The 16,418-nt window shown below is 42.2% G+C and overlaps 1 protein-coding gene across 1 annotated transcript in view; it reads right to left on the bottom strand.

Annotated features, from left to right (window-relative positions):
• The window catches only part of grin2da (glutamate receptor, ionotropic, N-methyl D-aspartate 2D, a), a 568,510-nt gene extending 556,506 nt beyond the window's left edge, over positions 1 to 12,004 (bottom strand). The window contains exon 1 of the mRNA XM_034160100.1: positions 11,715 to 12,004. The gene's annotated coding sequence lies outside the window, so the exon portion shown is untranslated. The remainder of the gene's footprint in view (positions 1 to 11,714) is intronic.
• Between the last annotated feature and the right edge of the window lie 4,414 nt (positions 12,005 to 16,418).

Genomic DNA, 16,418 nt, shown 5'->3' with positions numbered 1-16,418 from the left:
CAGGAACACTTCAGAAAACCATTGCCAGTTAACACAGTTCATCGCTACATCTACAAGTGCAAGTTAAAACTCTACCATGCAAAGCGAAAGCCATACATCAGGAAAATCCAGAAACGCTGCCGTAAACATACCGCTATCCCAGCTTTTTTTAAATGTGTTGCAGGCATCCATTTCAAAATGAGCAAACATTTGCACAAAAACAGTAAAGTCTATCAGTTTGAACATTAAATATCTTGTCTTTGTGGTGTATTCAATTGAATATAGGTTGAATAGGATTTGTAAATCATTGTATTCTGTTTTTATTTACATTTTACACAATGTCCCAACTTCATTGGAATTGGGGTTGTAATGAGTTGATCCTCTTGACAAAGTTAGTCATCCCAGAGTTTCATGAAGACTGGTTCAAAATGTTTTGTGTAACTGCCCTAAAATGGGTGGGGGTGCTGTTTGGTCGATGTAAAAAAGGGAACAGAAGCAAAAAAGAGGAATAAAGCAAACAGAAGAAGAAGGAGAAGTGCAAGATGAAAACAAAGCTGAAAGGAAAACCAGACCAGCATCCATTCAGTAACAATGAGCCAAAACACCGGCACCAACTCGATGTGGTGGAGACACTGAGAGCTGTCTCGATGAATCGAAGGACCGAGTATCACAACAAACCTTCTGTGATGAACAGACACAGACATGGAGGGCGAGAGAGGACGACCATTGAGAAGAGGAGAGAAACTCTTTTGCTGCTCTGTTGCTCTGATTTGCTGCTGTGATGGATAGTGGGAAGTGATGACGTGGTGTCTAATTTAGTATGCAGGCACAAAGTGACGGTGCATTTTTATACACTTCTGTCCTCCTTTTGTTTGCCTTCTGATTCCTCCTTTCCTATTTGGACTCCTCCCTTTCCTTCCTTGAGTTCAGTGATTGACAGCAGACATGCAGATGCCATGATGTTAAAATGAACATATAGACGTAACATGATGTTGTCCGTATTTTCTCATTTGCTAAGATTACATCAGTGGCTGTGAGAGGAAGTAATGAACATTTAAACCAGCTACGACAGTGAAAACACAAGGGCAGCACTGAGAAAGTGCAAACTTCTGCCGCCCACCAAAACGCCTAACAAACTGGAGCTTTAATACAGAAACTGGACTTCAAAGCTACAGTATGTACAACTCCAACTCAGAAAAATTTTAAATAAGTACATAAAAAAAAAAATTAAAGTGATTCTTATATTTACTTTGACTTGTATTTCATTGCACACAATATCCACAACGTCAGGTCAACTTCATTTTCATTGTTGTTCTTGCATTTCAGGGCTGCAACACATTTCCCAAAAAAAAAAAAAAATGCGACAATGAAATTTTGGACTAATAATGAGGTAAAACATGAATAAATAAAATTAATGATGTCATTTCAAACAGGTGTAATTTAAAAAATACATACATAGCGAGTCTATTTCTTCAGATGTCTTTACAACAATAAGACGCTGCTCATCTTATGTCATTATTTTAACATTCACTGGCATTCATTCATTTCTAAAATAATTGTTTCCAAAAGGATTTTTGTAAATGAAACAATCAAAGGTGAGTGGAGTGCTCACAGGCTTGACTGCTAACAATATTTTAATAAGACCAGCATCTCGAAAAAGTGATCTTATCCTTTAAGAATTGTGTGTGATATTGGTTCAATTTAGAGGAAACAGTTTTCTTGATAATGGAGTTTCTAATCAGATTCTTTAATAAAATCTTGGAAAGTGAGAGGATGCCAAAGGAATGGAGACGAAGTGTGCTGGTTCCTATTTTTAGGAACAAGGGTGATGTGCAGACCTGCAGTAGCTACAGAGGCACAAAGTTGATCAGCCACAGCATAAAGTTATGGGAAAGAGTAGTAGAAGCTAGACTTTGAAAACAGGTGAAGATTTGTGAGCAGCAATATGGTTTCATGTTGAGAAAGAGCGCTACAGATGCAATGTTTGCTCTGAGAATACTGTTGCAGAAGTATAGAGAAGGCCAGAAGAAGTTACATTGTGTGTTTGTGGATTTAGAGAAAGCTTATGACAGGGTGTCAAGAGAAGAGTTGAGGTATTGCATGAGGAAGTCTGGAGTGGTAGAGAAGTATGTGATGGTGGTGCAGGACATGTACAAGGATAGTGTGACAGCAGTGAGATGTGCAGTAGAGGAATGACAGACTCATTCAAGGTGGAGGTGAGATTACACCAAGATCAGCTCAGAGTCCTTTCTTAGTTGCAATGGTGATAGACAGGTTGACAGATGAGATCAGACACAAGTCTCCATGGACTATGATGTTTGCAGATGACATTGTAATCTGCAGTGACAGTAGAGAACAGGGTGATTCTAGCTTGGAGAGGTGGAGATATGCTCTGGAGACAAGGGGAATGAAAGGCAGTAGAAGCAACATTGAATACATGTGTAAATGAGAGGGAATCCAGTGGAATAGTGCGGTTACAAGGAGTAGAAGTGGTGAAAGTAGATGAGTTTAAATACTTGAGGTCAGCTGCCAGAAGTAATGGAGAGTGTGGTAGAGAGGTGAAGAAGTGAGTGCAGGAAGGGTGGAGAAAGCTGGCAGGAGTGATTTGTGATACAATACCTGCAAGAGTGAAGGGGAAAGTCTACAAGACAGTAGTGAGACCAGCTATATTGTACGGCTTAGAGACGGTGACACTAAGAAAAAGACAGGAGACAAAGCTGGAGGGAGTGATGAGAATGGACAGGATTAGGAATGAACATATCAGAGGAACAGCTCAGGTGGGATGATCTGGAGACAAGGTCAGAAAGGCAAGATTGAGATGGTTTGAACACATGCAGTGGAGGGACCCAGGGTATATAGGTAGAAGGATGCTGAGGATGGAGCCACCAGGCAGGAGGAGAAGAGGGAGGCCAAAGAGGATGTTTATGGATGTGCTGAGGGAAGACATGCAGGTGGTTGGTGTGACAGAGGAAGTTACAGAGTGGCGCCCCCTAACAGGAGCAGCCGGAAAAAAAGAAGACGAAGAATTTTCTTGACAACAGCAGAGATCTGATATTTCTGTATTAGTCAGTTACAGGATAAGAGCTTTTCTGTAGTGCAGCTCAAAGCACTATAAGATAATGTGTCACATTCACCCACTCATACACACATGTACGTCAATGTGCCACCATGCCAGGCGCTCAACTGCACACAGTTTGGGGATTGCACAAGCGATTATCTGGCCTGACGTGTTTTTAACAGAGGAACGGTCAGCCATAGAGTCATATTATACTTGTAGAAAGGCTAGAGAGTGCACTCACTATACTGCACGCACAACGTGGACGTGCCACCGTGTCACAGCTTCAGCCATTTTGAAAGTGGGCAAAACACACAGTAATATTATACAGTGGGGTAATAAAGTATTTAGTCAGTCCCTGACTGTGCAAGTTCTCCTACTTAGAAAGATGAGAGGTCTGTAATTTTCATCATAGGTACACTTCAACTTCAACTGTGAGAGACAAAATTAGGGGAAAAAAATCCAGAAAATCACATTGTAGGATTTTTAAGAATTTAATTGTAAACTATGTGTTGTGAAAGTGTCGTTAATGAACGGACAATGGATAAGCCAAAAGTAACAATTTAATGTTGTGAATCGCACAACGACGTACAGACAATAACAATATGGTGGAATGTCAATTATACACCAGGTGACTTGTGGGCAGGCTCAACGATCGAAGACGCCTGGCGAGAGAAGAGTCGGATCCCACACAGCTTCCACCACCAACGGAGCTGAAGAACGCCGGAGCCGCCAAGCCCTGTGCCCCAGGTGGCCGCTGTCTTCAGCAGTCAGACCCGGTACTGCTGGCAGAGAACAGAGACAGTCCTGATGAGTGTGAGTTCGCACACTCAGTAATCCCACAGTCCGTATACAGTTAGGAGGGAAAACCACACTCGTGCAGCTCCTGTTTAATCACTTATCTGGTTTGGGGTGTGAGGCGAAGCCGTCGCAGTCCACACCAAACGCCAATACCGCAGATAAGGACACTGTCACAGGAAAACGGCTGCAAATGAGATCAGACTATTAGTCACAGTTAAGCTTAGCAGAGAAATTACCTGAATGGTAGCTGATTTCTCGGCGGGGAGGTGGAGTTGCAGTCCGGCCTTTATGGTGGTGGTGATGAGTAGTGGATGAGTGACAGCTGGTACGGATGATGAGTGACAGCTGTCACTCCCGGTTGCTCCGACGCCCTCTCGTGCTTGAAGCCCGCACTTCAAGCAGGGCGTCATCTTGTGGTGGTGGGCCAGCAGTACCTCCTCTTCAGCGGCCCACACAACACTATGGTGGAAAATAAATATTTGGTCACCCACAGACAAGCAAGATTTCTGGCTGTAACTTCTTCTTTAAGAAGCTCTTCTGTCCTCCACTTGTTACCTGTACTAATGCCATCTGCTGAAACTCGCTATCTGTATAAAAGACACCTGCCCACAGCCTCAAACTGTCAGACTCCAAACTAAACCATGGCCAAGACAAAGAGCTGTCGAAGGACACCAGGAAGAACATTGTAGACCTGCACCAGGCTGGAAAGAGTGAATCTACAATAGTCAAGCAGGTTGGTGTGAATAAATCAACTGTGGGAGCAATTGTAAGAAAATGGAAGACATACAAGACCATTGATAATCTCTCTCGATCTGGGGCTCCACGCAAAATGTCATCCCGTGGGGTCAAAATGATCATGAGAACGGTGAACAAAAATCCAAGAACTACATGGAGGGACCTGATGAATGACCTGCAGAGAGCTGGGACCAAAGTAACAAAAGCTACACACTACGCAGAGAGGGACTCAAATCCTGCAGTGCCAGGCATGTCCCCCTGCTTAAGCCAGTATGTGTCCAGGCCCATCTGACATTTGTCAGAGAGCATATGAATGATCCAGAAGAGGATTGGGAGAATATCATGTAGTCAGATGAAACCAAAATAGATTATTTTGGTAAAAACTCAACTCGTCTTGTTTGGAGGAAGACAGATGCTGAGTTGCATCGTAAGAACACCATATCTACTGTGAAGCATGGGAGTGGAAACATCATGCTTTGGGGCTGTTTTTCCGCAAAGAGGACAGGATGACTGATCCGTGTTAAGGGAAGAATGAACGTGGCCATGTATCATGAGATTTTAAGCCAAAACCTCCCATCAGTGAGAGCATTGAAGATGCAACGTGGCTGGGCATTCCAGCATGACAATGATCCCAAACACACTGCTCGGGCAACGAAGGAGTGGGACCGTAAAAAGCATTTCAAGGTCCTGGAGTGGCCAAGCCTGTCTCCAGACCTCAACCCCATAGAAAATTTGTTGAGGGAGTTGAAAGTCCATGTTGCCCAACGACAGCCCCAAAACATCACTGCTCTAGAGGAGATCTGCATGGAGGAATGGGCCAAAATACCAGCTACAGTGTGTGCAAACCTGGTGAAGACTTACAGAAAACATTTGACCTCTGTCATTGTCAACAAAGGTTATGTTACAAAGTATTCAGTTGAACTTTTGTTATTGACCAAATACTTATTTTCCACCATAATTTACTAATAAATTCTTTAAAAATCCTACAATGTGATTTCCTGGATTTTTTTTTTCTCATTTTGTCTCTCATAGTTGAAGTGTACCTATGATGAAAATTACAGACCTCTCATCTTTCTAAGCAGGAGAACTTGCACAATCATGGACTGACTAAATGCGTTTTTGCCCCACTGTAACTCTATGCCAAAACATCAGCAAAAATGCCCGGTATTACAAAGTCAGCATACACACTTCACACACTTAACAACTTAACATAAAAATACCCTACTTACTAAGACAACTACAGACTGGCCCCGGACCTTTCATAAAATATATGCACATTAATATGTTCTGGTATTTACAACGGGATGCCTTCTTTCCTGTTCAACGTCAAAAGACATTGTTCCTGTTCCATTACTTTTTAAATGCATGCAGAGATATTCACAATAGGGACATCTTTCCTAATAAATTATTTACAAAATTAATTTAGAAAAGGAATATCGTCTTTCCTGTAGAAGTATGTACAAGACACACATCTTCCCTGCTCATTTATTATAAAAAGCACATTTTCCAATAAAGGGTATTTTCCAAAGGTGCATCTTCCATGTTAGGGTTTTACAACATACGTGTACACACACACACACACACACACACACACACACACACACACACACACACACACACACACACACACACACACACACACACACACACACACACACACACACACACACACACACACACACACACACACACAGTCTTCTGTGATAAATGTTAAGTTTGCCTTTCATTTGCACTTAAAAGTATACTGTGAAAAAAAAAAAAATCTGTTTGCATTTTAGGGGAACTTAACCAGCAAGCTTTACTGCAGCCGATGCTACAAACAGACAAGAGATGTAATTCTTGCATCAGCAAAGTGAAATGGACAGAAAAATAAAAGACAGAAAAATAAAGATTCCTGTTCAGTCACAAATTTTTCAAGGGCAGTAAACCTTAATTTTCATACTTTGAATCTACTGTTAATTGTTTGCTGGATTTCTATCTATTCATTGGCCCAGAATATTTTGCGTTAGTGAGCTGATGATGTTTGAATTTGTGCAATGTTTTTTTAATTTATGCAAACACAACATGCACAAATCTTTGGCATGCCGACTCCTACATCCCAGCTGGGATCTGTATCCTTATAAAACGTATGTCTGCAGCAGAAAGCCGAGTTCCCTACGGAATTTTTTTGCCCACTTCCAAAATAGAGACCATGCAGCCTCGTCAGCAAGGGGTCACGTGATAGGTGCGCCCTCTAGTGTTTCTATAACTTCATGACCATCACCTCCATGACATTATAGTCCATGTGTCCAGGCAGGAGGGTGTCACGGCTATCTCTTACATGTCTTAAATGTCTCATTACTCAGTGAGCAAAAGTGGAAATCTGACATGAACCTGATGCACACAGACCAGGATGACATGTTTTTTACCCGAAAATGCACAACAGATTAATGGGTGTCTCTTCATAATGTGCACCACATACAAGGCACGTTGTCAAGAAAACCATTGAAATGCAGAAAAATCTCCAAAAGCAACATCTTACAGGCATTAAAAAAAATACAGAATCCACCTCTGGGTTAACAATAAACTTTAACATGTTTTATCTCATGAACACAGTCATTCCACCAGGTTTCATGGAGATTTTTTTATTAATTGGACAAAAGGTAAAAAAAATGAATAAATAAATAATAACTCTATATTCCCATGTAAAATAAATAGCCTAGAAATAGCAATAGGCTATCATAGCAATCCAGCACTTGGAAAATGATGGCTCAGGGTGGCACATAAGGCTCAGGGTGGCACATAAGGCTTAACCAGTTCAGTAAGATAAAACGGTGCACAATTGGTCAATATCGTATATGTAGGCAACAAAACCTTGAAACCTTCCATGAACAGAGAGCCAGTGACGGGATGCCAACACCGAAACAATATGATCACATTTCCTAGATTGTGACCAAATTCTAACAGCTGAATTCTGAGTATTTTGAACAGTTCTTAAACCATTTTGAGATAATCCAGAGAATCTAATAACACACAGTCATTGAGTCCTGAAGACAAAGACACAAATCCAAAGTCTCAGCATCAGTTATAGACAGAATCTGACTAATTATAGCAACATCACAGAATATAAAATATCATTTCGGGTCACCTCACTAATATGAAAGTCAAAGTACAGAGACTGGTCAAAGGTCACACTAAGATTTTTAACTCTTTTCACATTACCCTTAAAGTCATATGCAAGCAACCGACCGATTTTGATCATGCATTAACTGGATAACATGAAGCCCTGCCCACTTCACAAATAAACCTCACACTGCTTGTGGCTGTCGCTCGTGGAGAAAAGCTTTGACTTAACACAGAATGACCTGAATCTCAAATTAAAAGATCTGCAGAATAAGGCAATGATGGTTGAAGCACCACTTTTTATCCATCATGCCGTGTCCACTGTATGTATCTAATGAGATCAGATGGAGGTTGGAGCCAAACAGACCGCTGGCATGGTGAAAACTCTGATGCCTCAGCATTAGATGGCCTTAAAATGGAGGCGGCGACGGCGGCGGCAACAGCACAGTGCAGCCAATATGATTTATTTTCTAATATCAGGGAAACAAGATCAGAGAAAAATGTCAGAAATGTCAATCAGCAAAGGATAGAGATTAGGGGTGAAGTTTCAAACTGCTCCGAGATCCATCGACAGTCTTTGGAAATAAGAACAGATGAGAGGTAAACAGAAAGAATATTTCCACCTTTAATTCACCTTTTGGAGATATGAGACACTGTTTGATGGTGATGAGATCTGCACATAATGCATCTGTTCCATTGCTATTCTGTGCAGTGTTACTGATAATACGTGCCAACTACTAATTTACAGGCTTGGCAGTGATTACTATTCTGGGTACTTCTACAGTAACGGAATTACAATCGGAGCAAATGTTTTTCACGGTAAGCTAAAATATGGCTAGATGTTGCTGTCACTGTAATGCCATTACCGTCAAATTACACTTCTACAAAGTGTAATTTTTTTGTCTTCTTCCCAGCCCATTCTCATCCCAAAAACATCAAATCGTCAGAACCATGGCATCAGTGTTAATGTGCAAGAAAACACTTTTTACATCTGCAGAAATCAGACTTAGCCGCGTGTCAACTAATGACATCACGGTGCACATGAATTCAGCACAAACACAACTGAAAAATACGATCCAAGCAACAACTGAGCAGTAATTTTGATTACTCTCTCAACATTCTTCGCTGATGAAAGGGTTAAACTCTTTCGAGTCAAACAGGGTTGTGTCTGCTGACGTCCGTTCTGATGGAATATTCAGTTGGACAGTGCAGGCTTGATGAAAAAGACGTCAAAGTGAAGACAAAGTGTGTTGATTAAAGAGTTTGTTCAGTTTTCTGTCCTGCTGCACGCGTAAGTCAAACAACTTAATTACATTTTAGTCCTACTGAAGGTTTGAAAGGACTAATGCCATCAAGATTTGTCCCCGGTATGCCTTATTTGTTGTATTGGCTGGACATTTCCTCAAAAACTGTTCAATGAAATTTCCTGAAATTTGGTGGGGACATTCCTTGGGGGCCTCTGTGGTCATGGAAGGTTAGATTTATAGACTTAATCTCCTTGAGGCCTTCAGGGTGTCTCACAAATGTAAAAAAAAAAAGTGGCAATTTTAATGTGTTCAAATATATTTTTGAAAAAACGTCTGAAACATCATCATCCCAAAAGGGCAAAAAAAAAAAAAAAAAAAAGAAAGAAGAAGCCATTTTTCACACTTCAATTAAGACAGACAATCTCTTCTTTTTTTCTGAAATTTGGTACAAACAAATCCTTGGATGACTGTCTGGTAAAGGTAAGTTGGACTTTCTCATTGAATTCCTGTGGAGCTTCCAAAATGGACAAGAAATTGCACGTTTCACACTTTTTGATTTATTACAGAAAATCTCTTCTAAGAAATTTGGTACAGAAATTCCTTGCACCACTGTTTTACTGTGGTTAAGTTGGACTTTCCAGTTGCATCACTATGGGGCTCCCAATACTGGAAAACAATTTCAGAGATAGACATACAGATGACTTCATGCAACTTTCCCCATCTTTAGTCAAAATCACTCTTTGTCCAAAGGACGTCAAGGTCTTTTGACTATATATATATATATATATATATATATATATATATATATATATATATATATATATATATTAGAAGTAACTTCATGATACAGAAGTCCCTAAAATGTGTTTTGTTGTTTCTTACATAAATGTGTAAAAATGCTTTTTTTTGCAAAAAGTTTGATTCATGAGACAGACAGAAGAACAGATGAATGTGATTTTTGTTGGCACGAAATCCATGAAATGAAAGTTATGGTGACATTTCAGATCTTCTGTTATAGTCCAAAACACAACATTCAGACATTTTCATTCTCAGTATTCACACAATCTATACTAAATATACTAACAAATCACTCTCAACACAACTGGAAATAAAGCACACAAATCTTTGTTTGGACCTGGAAGTTAAATTCACACACTGCATGTCATCAAACTGAGCATCCATCACCTCAAATCAGACAAGACTGTATTACTTCAAACATTTGTGTCGTTAAACTGTCCCTGTACCTTTTATTAACTCCCAATGTTCTGACAAACTGTTTGATGTGTGTCAGTATCATGTTCCATTTGAATTGTACCCACAATGCAAAGCAACAATGGCGTGAACAGCCAACACTGGAGAGAGACTCAGATCTCCTTCAGAAAGTCTTTCTAAAGTCTAATGATCTCTAACTTTAGCCATGTGACGTCATCCCAAATGAAATGAGACTCAAGACTTCCTGTCACCCATCCTTTGATTGGTCATTACAGAAGTAGGTGGGGCTCAGCAAACAAGGAGGAATGTGAAGGTAGTGGTGTTTAGAACCTGCAGCATCATCCTCCTTATGAACAAAAGTGGACACATTCATGGGAAACAGACATGACGATTTACACCACCCACAGATCAGAAATGTTTCCTCAAAAAGATACTGTCATGAAAAGGCTACAATCAGTGGAAGGGGTCAGCTGATTATTAAATCACATTTAACTGGATCAAATCATGACAGATGGCAGGAGGGCACTTGTTTTTGCAACAACAAAATATTTCTAGCTATAAAGACAAAATTGTCTGTTTTACGAAATATCTATAATGTGTCCAAATAAAAAAAAAACAACATTTATTTGCAAATTTACCAAGATAAGAACTTGAAATCTTGTTTTTTTTTTGTTTTTTTTTGTTTTTTTGTATGTTCAGTGTGATCATTAAAATCATTTTAAACCAAACCGCTGGTGTAGAAAACCAGTCGCAACCAGATGAGTTCACAAACGGAGTGAGTCTAAGGACATTACACAAGTCAACATTTGGCAGGTTTTTTGTTGTTGTTGTTGTTGTTGTTTGATACATGAATATTAATCGATTATAAAAGCAGTTGGTTGTGGTTTTTTTGTGGAGGATGGATGATGTCTCACACTGTGAAGCAAACTGTTGAATCAGCCACTGAAGTGAAGTGAAACTACATCATCAACGCATCTCTCATCACAACCTGTGCGTGCGCGTGGGGAAGAGCGTGCGTGCGCACCCCAGGCTCAGAATCCCAATTTTCCCCGTCTGTCCTGGGGAGTGACACAGCCTGCTGGTGCACCAGCTGCTGACGCGCGCGCCACGCGCACGCCACCGACTCTGATCGCTACCCTACAGCTGCTGGGGGGCGGGGGGGTAAAGTCGGTGCAGCCGAGATATCCGCGCGCGTAACGCACGTATGCGCAACAGTCAGAAAACTGCAGAACGCCAAAAAATACATTAAAAAACAGCCTGTATGTGGGAATGCGTGCGCGCACGTGTCCGTCACTGGTGACAAGTTGACTTCATATAACAGACAGTGGGACTGCGCACCAGGGCCCGGCGCGTGTGCCCAAAAGCCAGTGACAGACAGGCCGGCGTGTACGCGTATCAATGACAGAAGGGTCAAAGCGTCGCGCACCGGCCCCGGCCGCGTCCCATCCGTCAGCCACTGAGGGACGCGCACGGAGACGCAGCAGACGTGAAGGACGCGGACACCTGACACGCGCCGCAACATTTTTCACCTTCAGCGAGGAAGAGGAGGAGGACACAGACACCCACAGACATCACGGACTCACTGTGCTCTTCTGGTCTGTGCGCGCTCCGCGTCTGCTCTCCGTGCGCCACGACGCCGCCGTCCATCCCTCGGCCGGACATGTCCTGCGGCACACAGCGGATCAGTCTAACGTGGCGGGGAAACGTCCTCACGGTCAAACCACATCATGCTCCCCAAAATTAAAAAAGAAAAATCCCGCGCACTGTTTGGTCCTGTCCTCCGCGCGGCGACGCTACATGTTGCTGACTGCTCCCGCTCTCTCTCTCTCTCTCTCTCTCTCTCTCTCTCCTCTCTCTCCTCTCTCTCTCTCTCTCTCTCTCTCTCTCTCTCTCCCTCCCTCTCCCTCTCCCCCTCCTCTCTCTCCTTCTCTCTCGTTTTATTTTGTTAAAATTCAGTATGTATGCTCCGTCACCTAGCAACGTCTCCCTCCCTCTCTTCCCCTCTCTCCATCTTTCTCTCATCACTTCCTCACGACACGTGTTGAATGCTAAAAACTTGCTGCCATGAAATGATTTGTTTAAAATGTTTTACGAAGCATCTATTTTCTCCCTCTCCCTCGTTCCCCACTTTATCAGCATCCCCCTTTCTCACACATCCCTTCTTTTCTCCATCACATATTTATCTCAGCCATCTCTGTGTGTGTCTTTCCACTTTCCACTTTCCACTTCATCTTCCTTCTACGTTTTTTTCTGTCCTATAAAGAAGAATAAAAATAGTAGTGACATTAATATTTCTAAATGTCAAAGTAAAATTAAAACACAGACATCATAAAACATCCAGCCCACATCTGGATCAAATGAGTTGAGTCATCTGTGCACAGGGAAACCGGATTTGGACTAATATGGTCCTCATTTCAGTGTCAGGTCAGGACCGGGAGCATGCACATGTCACTACAGAACCACCTGCCTGGATGGCAACCACATAGGCAGACAGCCAGTCCATCTCCACCTCTTCAAAGCGAAGAGTGAGTGTCTTTGGTCTTTTCCAGCAGATGGGGACTGAAAAACTGAAGCACCTTCATCCTGGAGCAGGAGCAGGGAAACATACCACATGGCCAAAATGTCACAGCTGCACCTGAGTCTCCCTAAGAGCAACTGTTCATTTTATAATAATAATAATAATAATAATAATAATAATAATAGAGCATTTATTGCCATTGTACATACATACAGTGAAATTTGTCCTCTGCATTTAACCCTCTGGGGTCCGAGGGCATTTTTTGGACAGTTCACTCGCCTGGCATAAATGTTATATTATTGCCGTTAACAGCTCTCCCTGCATCCCACAATCAAGTTTCATGTCTCTTTTTTTCAGGACAACCTGTTCTTTCATAATATATATGCTTTGTTGTGTTATATAAGTGTAATAAAGGTTTACAATCAGAAATAAAGGAAGAAGTAAAGCGGAAATAATTTTCCACACACATTTATTCAAAACACACAGAAAACTATAATAAACAACTGTTTTGACACTTTATAAAGGTAATTTGAGGTCTTGTGTGAAAGACTGTACATCATCACACAGCTCTGATGAGGAGTACAAAGATGGCCAACAGTGGATCGAAAGTCCGCAGAGTTAACTTTTCATCAAACAAAAGTAAGTTTCTATCTCATATCATTAAAAAGTTATTTATAATTTAGTAAAGCTTGGTCACAGCCATCTTATACGATGCCGTCGGCCCCAGAGGGTTAACCCATCCTAGTTACAGTTACACACAATCCAACCACTAGGAGCATGCCACACGCCAAGAACTCCAGGAGTCGAGAACATAGCCCACAGGATACGTTCCATCTGGGCAGCTCAGATCCCCTGGTCCTGACCTTCTTGTAGAAAAAATGGCATCAATAGCATTCAGAGACCAGCTGATCAATTCCATGGTTAATCCAATAGTCCAATAGAGAGAGAGATAAGGGAGAGTGGAGGAGATGCGACCGCCTTCGTCGGAGGCCCAAGCAGATGTTCAACATTGCTTGCGTTAACAGGAGAAGAGCAAGTGCACCTGCGTGGAGATCCTTGTAGGTTTATACTTCAGCTGTTTCACAACCTGTGAAGTATGGACAACAAGACAACATCGAGGCATGGCAAAAGTCCATCACAGGTGTTACACCTCCTCTAGAAAACTCTCTCAACTTGGGAGAATGTGTCATTATCATAATCGCCTGTGAACTCACTGGATCAACGCCATCCACATCCTCGCTAGCCATTGTGTACACGTGCTGTGAGATACTGATGTTGCAGACAAAACGGTATCCCCCCTCCCTAAAAATTGGTCCGCCCTGCCTTCACTGTGCATGCGTCATTTGGGACCACGGCAGCTCATCTGAGTCTGACTCTCTACACCCAAAGCGATCAAAGGGAATAATGTGATTATGAACCACAAGATGACAAAGTAAAACCTCTTAAATCATTCTAAAGTCAGGTTTGAGCAGAAACAAGGCAATATAATCGGTAAGTATCTCCTGACGCTTTGAAATGATGGAGGCACATTGAAAAATCTCACGCACAGTTTGATCAGATCAGCGCTTGGATCATTTCCTCCATCTTTTATTATGAAATAATGTTGAATTTAGGTGGAAATGATTGTTGTACAAAAGCTTCAGAGATCTGTAGTTCTGCAGAGATCTGCAGTTTGAAGCAGAAACGAGGGGATAATCAGTGATCCGTGGCTGATGATGCACAGAAATGATGCATACCCAGTGTGAAGGCAGGGTGGACCAATTTTTTTTTGGGGGGGGGGGGGGGCGTTCGGTCGGTGACACCGGTGTCTCACATCACTTGTAAACAATGGTTAGTGAGGATGTGGATGGCGTTGATCCAGCAAGTTCACAACCGATTACGATGATGACACGGAACGATTATTGGGGGGACCATTCGGTTCGAAACACTGGAACTCTGTTGGCGCTGCAGTGCATTCTGGGAAGCACAGGGGGCTGCCAAGGTGGGAAAAGTTAAAAGTACTGAATTAGATGGTTTGCAACTGACTGACAAGTCCATCTTCAGAACCCTGTCACTGGAGATGGCCAACATCGTAGCAAGTGGATCCACCTTCACAAGTAGTCAGCCCAACAGGACAGTACTGCACAGTCACCCATCAGGACGGTGCTGTTACACGTCATGACAGTGGACGACACCTCGGTACTGCACTAATGGTCACCCTCCAGGCACAAGACCTTTGATGATCTTTGGGGAGGTTTCTTCTTTTCCAGGGATGAGGATACAAACAGCTTTCTCCCAGGGTGCAGATATTTTTCTCTCAAATGTTATGACTCGTTTTACACTGGCTGGAGTATCAATCATCCCAAACAGAGAGTTATACCTGCAGGCTGGAGGAGCGCCTACAGATACCGTCTGTGTTTGCAGTGCCTGGACTCAAAGCATCCAATCACGGCTCTTCCTCTGAGACTTTGGCAACTCTGCAGGTGTCCAGTATCAGTACGTAAAATGACAAGTGGTTTCTCTGTGTTGCCGGGTGTAGTTTTCTTACTGCTGTGACTGTTGGCAACAGTAATTCTATCCCTAAATCTGTCCTAAACCCAAACAGTAAAAAAAGATTCACAAAATTCTATATTTTCTCCTCCTGACTGGGAGAGAAAACCTGTTTACTGACTGACACTCTGCACACACATGTGCAGGGTTGGGCTATGATTATGTGCTTGAATTTCATGTAGTTTCACAGTATAGGTCAGCCGATAGGTCGGATGGTGCACAGGAGGTTCTGCATGCTCCTGATCCTCAAACAAAATAAAGATATTTCTGATGAAGCAACGTCCTGAAAGTCTCAGAGATTAAATCTTTAATTTGTTTGAATCGATTATGAATTTTCTCATCACCTTCATTCTGTTCATCCTGGGTGATTTCACACTACAGTGCTCGGATTTTATAATAAAGAGTCTTTTCTTACAGTTTTTTTTCTGAAGTGCTAAAACACTAAACTCCACTCCCTGAACCAAATTCATAGTGGCCTGAACTCATTTCTTGAATCAAGAAACCCTTTTGGCAAAACCTTCAGCAGTTTTCACCTCGTTAAACACAATTTGCAAATCTTATGCACACTTTCTGCAAAACTCTAAATACATTCTCATTCACTAAACACAAAATCCCTGTTACACACAATGACTCACAACTGAACACACACATTTCGAATGATGTGATCGGACAAAGTGGGCAGGATAAAAGTCAGTTCAGGTGGCACACGTGCACCCAGCTACCACGGTTACAGACAGAGAGACAGAGGAGGAAGAGTTAATGTGACAGGTGGTGGAAGGGGACGAGGAGAACCAAGAACAATCATGACTGATGATATTCAGGCAAATGGATCAGCAGCAATGCATCATTTATATGTCATAGTTTGGGACAGTGTGGGCATTCACCGTGTTGTCCTGATACATGAGTGGTTCACCAACAACCAGCACTTTATAAAGGGCCCCTTCACACATAGTGTGAAATTTGGTCAAAGTGCGCATGAAGCAGGAATCATGTGCAAAACGTATAAAATCGTCCCTGCCTCAAACGCCTCGTACACCTGTTGCTACAACTATTTGCACACACCAGCGGCTGAAAGACAGAGTGTGTGCTGTGCAAACCCATCGATCCCTCTCGTGGCAGGTGTCGGTACAATTCCAGCTGACACACACAAACATCTAACACCGCTTGTTTGGCATTTAGAAAATGTGTGGCCATTCGCACTCTTGGCTCGACAACAGTTTGCAGACAATCACTGTCGTGC

The sequence above is a fragment of the Thalassophryne amazonica genome, chromosome 20 (assembly GCF_902500255.1).
Source record: "Thalassophryne amazonica chromosome 20, fThaAma1.1, whole genome shotgun sequence".
In the NCBI taxonomy this organism is placed as follows: Eukaryota; Metazoa; Chordata; class Actinopteri; order Batrachoidiformes; family Batrachoididae; genus Thalassophryne; species Thalassophryne amazonica.
The sequence above is the reverse complement of the archived record's forward strand: the minus strand, read 5'-3'. Positions and strand labels throughout refer to the sequence as shown.